This window comes from Triticum aestivum, chromosome 1D, assembly GCF_018294505.1.
Source record: "Triticum aestivum cultivar Chinese Spring chromosome 1D, IWGSC CS RefSeq v2.1, whole genome shotgun sequence".
Taxonomy (NCBI): domain Eukaryota; kingdom Viridiplantae; phylum Streptophyta; class Magnoliopsida; order Poales; family Poaceae; genus Triticum; species Triticum aestivum.
Window position 1 is genome coordinate 199,319,104 of NC_057796.1, and position 5,475 is coordinate 199,324,578.

The following is a 5,475-nucleotide window of genomic DNA, read 5'->3' on the forward strand; positions in this document are numbered from 1 at the left end:
TATGGTCAGTAAGGGACTTTTGTCATGTGCGTTTAGTAGAACACTACTATGCCTTGTTTTGCAATGTTAAGTTCCTGTAGCATGTTGATTTCGTGCTCTGAACATTGCTACCTGATGCTGATTTCTGCCATGTCCAGTTTTTCACTAAGTCTGTGAACCTATAATCTTTTGCACTTTTGCCATGCTTGTTTGAGCTTGTTATGTTGTGAACTAGCCGTAGCTCAGTGTTCATCTTTTGTCAAGCATCTCCTGTAGATTACTGCCATGTGCTTTGTTGCTATGTTGGGGTGCTGTAGCATTGTTACTTGTTGCATTTGAAGTGCTATCTTGCTGTTTATCGCAGATTAGTGTCATTCTTGTTTTGCTTGCCATTTGCAAACCGTGCATCCGATTCCGGTGATCTTTATATCGATTTCGACCGAAATCATCTCATCTTTCCAGTGGCATGCTTGGTTTGCCAAGTTACTGCCATGTTCATCATTTTCCTTCCGGAGCACGCATATGCATCGCATATCATATCTTGCATATCATACATGTTTTGCATCATGTTGCTTGCGCATTTCTCGTGTTGATTGTGGTACCGTTTGCTTGTGTTCTTGTCTTGGGTAGAGCCGGGAGACGAGTTCGTGAACGAGGAACCTGTCGAGTACGCTTACGAGGATCAAGCTTTCGACAACTCTGAGAACCTTGCAGGCAAGATGACCACCCCTCGAAATCACTTCTATCTTTGCTATACTAGTTGTTCGCTCTATTGCCATGCTCGCTACCTATCACTTGCTATATCATGTCTCCTATTTCAGCCTTGTCAGCCCCTAACCATCCTTTCCTAGCAAACCGTTGTTTGGCTATGTACCGCTTTTGCTCAGCCCCTCTTATAGCGTTGCTAGCTGCAGGTGAAGTTGAAGTTGTTCCATATCGGAACATGGACATGTTGGGATATCACAATATCTCTTATTTAATTAATGCATCTATATATTTTGGTTAAGGGTGGAAGGCTCGGCCTTATGCCTGGTGTTTTGTTCCACTCTTGCCGCCCTAGTTACTGTTATACCGGGATGATGTTCCTTGAGTTTGCGTTCCTTACGCGGTCGGGTGATTTATGGGACCCCCTTGACAGTTCGCCTTGAATAAAACTCCTCCAGCAAGGCCCAACCTTGGTTTTACCATTTGCGACCTATACCTTTTTCCCCGGGTTTTCTAGAGCCCGAGGGTCATCTTTATTTTAAACCCCCGGGCCAGTGCTCCTCTGAGTATTGGTCCAAACTGTCAGTCGCCGGTGGCCACCAGGGGCAACTTTGGTCTGGCCTATCGGAAGCTTGGACAATCCGGTGTGCCCTGAGAACGAGATATGTGCAGCTCCTATCGGGATTTGTCGGCACATTCGGGAGGCTTTGCTGGTCTTGTTTTACCATTGTCGAGATGTCTTGTAAACCGGGATTCCGAGACTGATCGGGTCTTTCCGGAAGAAGGTTTATCCTTCGTTGACCGTGAGAGCTTATGATGGGCTAAGTTGGGACACCCCTGCAGGGTATTATCTTTCGAAAGCCGTGCCCGCGGTTATGAGGCAGATGGGAATTTGTTAATGTCCGGTTGTAGATAACTTGTCACTTGACCCAATTAAAATACACCAAGTGCGTGTGTAGCCGTGATGGTCTCTTCTCGGCGGAGTCCGGGAAGTGAACACGGTCTGTGTTATGTATGACGTAAGTAGGTGTTCAGGACCTCTTCTGGGTCATTGTTAGATGACGCCCGTCCCATTGCTTCTCTTCTCGCTCTCATTTGCGCAAGTTAGCCACCATATATGCTTTTGCCGCTGCAGCTCCACCTCTTTGCACCTCCTTGTCCTATAAGCTTAAATAGTCTTGATCTCGCGGGTGTGAGATTGCTGAGTCCCCGTGACTCACAGATACTTCCAACACCAGTTGCAGGTGCCGACGATGCCAGTGCAGACGATGGCGTCGATCTCAAGTGGGAGTTCGACGAGGAACGTGGTCGTTACTATGTGTCTTTTCCTGATGATCAGTAGTGGAGCCCAGTTGGGACGATCGGGGATCTAGCACTTGGGGTTGTCTTATTTTCATCTGGATTTTGGCCGTAGTCGGTCTATATGATTGTATTTTGGATGATGTATGAATGATATTTATGTATTGTGTGAAGTGGCGATTGTAAGCCAACTCTTTATCCCATTCCTGTTCATTACATGGGATTTTGCGAAGATGACCCTTCTTGCGACAAAACCACTATGCGGTTATGCCTCTAAGTCGTGCCTCGACACGTGGGAGATATAGCCGCATCGTGGGCGTTACACTCTCTCACACACACAAAACTCTCGCTTTCGCACCCCCGACTCGTATTTCTCTCACAAACATTTACCGACTAGCCTCTAGATAGGTTTGTACACCCGCACACTCGTGCTTCCATCGCATACATGTCTCTCTCCTGCTCCTTGTATCTATGTAGATTTTTCTGTAACATCCCAATTTTCCTAAATTAGGATGTTAATAGATCATTCATATGCATATCATATTTTTGTTGCATTATTTGCTTTTTCAGAATATTCAAATCATTATGCAACAAAGGCAATTTATTGGAGTGGAGATAATGTGACTTCTCCCCTGTTTAAAAATGTTCATAATGTGCAGAATATTGTTTCCAGTTCATCTGATATGTTCCGGTAATTTTTGCAATCTTCAAAATATTTTATTTGAGTGTTTATTACTGTTTTGTGTGGCCTTTTGCATCAAAATGAATTTCTGAAATTGCATTAGGTGAGGAACTAGTGTTCCTATAGTTTGTATTAGCAGTATATATTTTACTGTGTGTCTAAGTATTTTTATTTAGTTTTTATACTGTTGTTTTATTTTTAGTTTTTACTGCTGTAGTTTTTGTTAAAGAGAAAAAAAAGAAGCAGCACGCAGCACAGCGCAGCGCCCAGTGCGCAACAGTCGCGGCCCAGCTCCGCTGCAGCCCAGCCCACCTACCTATGCGAAGCGGTACGCGCCGCGCCGCCCGTGCCCGATCCGCCAGCTCGCCTCAGCCGCTGTCCCGCGGGCCCCGCTCCCCATCCCCTTCCCCGAGTCGGACGAACACGCGCACATCCGCACGCGCACCCGACGCCGAACCGGATCGAGCTCGCATGCCCTGGTTGATTCCGTGTGCTCCAGGGACTGCGTACGCGAGCAAAGGACCCCAGGGAAACCCCGCACCCCCTGTCCCGATCTTCCCCGTTGCCACACGCCCTGGTTGGGGCGATTGGATCTCGTCCCGGAGCTCTGCCGTCCGCCGCCGCTCGCCGGAGGTTTTCGCCACCGTAAGAGCCAGTGCCGCCGCATCTCTTGTCCCTTCAGATTCGCCGCTCCACGACGCACGTTTTTGACAAATTTTCGTGGCCAGAGACCTAGCGGGGAGAGAGGAACAAGCTCGACCAACGTTCGCCGGAGCACACCCGCCGTTCTTGTCGCCGTTGCTGCCCGCAAAGGACGCCCCGTCGCCGTCCGACCTCACCACCGCCTCCGCCTCCGCCGCTCGACGCCGCACCCACCCATCACTTCCCCTTCACCGGAGACTCGCCGGAGAGCCGCCACCGCCGACGCCCGAGACCGTCGCCGCCGTCCTCTGCTTTTGGTGAGCACGCACGCACAGGAGGTCCTCCAACCAATCACGTGCTGCCAGGTGGCAACCAACTACAGTACACGCACGAACAGTGCAGGAGTTTTCTGTTGTTTTTGTTTTTCTTTCCAGATTTGTTCTCTAACTTCTTTTAGCTATATCTTTTAGTCTATATACTCAATTTAGGTAATTCTTTTTCCTATGCACTCACAAATACCAGTAGTTTATCACAGTACCAACTTTGCACATTTTTGCACTGTTCAAATTTGAATTCGTTTGAATTTGAATTAAACCTTTCGGAGGCCGTATCTTTCAAACCGCTTATCGAATTCGAGTGATTCTTTTTGCATTGTGACCGTAGTGCAATTTAGGTGCTGTTAAGCTTATGTTGTTGAGTTTTAACATGGTTTTCTTGCTGTTGGTTTTGTTTTGGTTCTATTCATGTTCCGATGATTGATTTGTTGAATTGTGTGAAACGTGTAGATTGTCCGGAGTGCGACGCGAGCTATTGTCAAGAGTGTGACTTTCTGAACCAGAACCAAGGCAAGTTACATGTTGATCATCCTTTACCTATTTTTTTCTATGCATGTAGTTATATCACACTATGAATATATGCATGTATAGGATTGTTATATTTTTGCTATATTGTTGAGCTATCTCCCGTCATTGCAGATCGTGGTAGTTGTAGTTTTGCTATGCTTTGTAGACGGGGTTGGTTCAAGTATTCATTGAGCTTATGTGAGGATTATATATTTAACAAATTGAGTAGTAACTCAGGATTTAACTCACCTCTGGGCGGAAGTGGTATTGCTTGGTGTTGAGGGAAGGCATCATGGGGTCTTGCACCTTTTCTAAGGCCATGCGCTCATGAGAGTGCACCCTAAGTGGAATGCCGCCCAGGTTCAAAAAGATCAGACAGACTTAGTGACTAGTAGCTTCCATGTGCGGCCACTGGCTATATGGGCTCTGGCTTAGTTGATCAGTTGTTGGAACCCTGGCCCAGACAGTGTCGACAGATGTAGCATATATAGGTGGGATGTGGCCGTCAGATGGTTAAGGGGACCCCTTCTGAAAGACTTCGTCTCAATCTTCGGATTGGGTCCAGTGGGTAAAGCGTACAAAACTCTGAAGAGTATTAAAACTAATCATGATTAGCCGTGCCCCCGGTTATGGGTAAATCTGAGCCACTATGCCATTACAGTTGTTGGATGATCTTGACAGATGTGACACTTAATAGATTTGTTGGGCAACTTAATAAAGGGTAGGTTGGAGTTGATTTTGCCAACTCAACCTTGTGTATATAATTGTAGTAATAAAAGAACTAAATAAAAATTTGACTATTAGGTAGTTATGAGGACAAAATCAGCTTTCTGCAAAATAAACCCCCAAGCCTTCCTTTGTTGTACTATGCATATACATGTAGGTCTGCTATATTATTACTCCTGTGTAACTTGCCAATACATTCAAAGTATTGACCTATATGGCTGCAACGTCTCATGTTGCAGGATATTCAGACGAAGAGTAAGGTACCGTTAGGGTCGCGAGTCTGCACTCAGCATCGCCAGTGGGCTATGATGGGACTCATCGTTATTTTCTGCTACTTTCCGCTGTTTGATTGAATAAAGCTAGCCAAGTGCTATGCAGATTGTTTTATTTTTTTTACATTTTGGATCATACGTTGTAATAAATGATGCACTTGCTATTCTGGTATTCATCTATACTGTGTGTGCTAGCGAGTTCGATCCAGGGACTAGCACAGTAAGCACAGAGACTCAAATCCTTCGAGGTTTGGTCGTTACAGATGGTATCAGAGCCAGGTTGACTGTAGGACGTGACCCTAGAAAATGGATTAGAAAAGCCATAGGA

The 5,475-nt window shown here is 46.2% G+C and overlaps 1 long non-coding RNA gene across 1 annotated transcript; it reads left to right on the top strand.

The window, feature by feature from the left end:
• Positions 1-2,950: 2,950 nt before the first annotated feature.
• Positions 2,951-4,152, top strand: LOC123167301 (uncharacterized). Its single transcript, XR_006483888.1, has 3 exons — positions 2,951-3,310; positions 3,394-3,624; positions 4,093-4,152. It is a non-coding gene; the product is annotated as an uncharacterized lncRNA (long non-coding RNA).
• Positions 4,153-5,475: the final 1,323 nt, after the last annotated feature.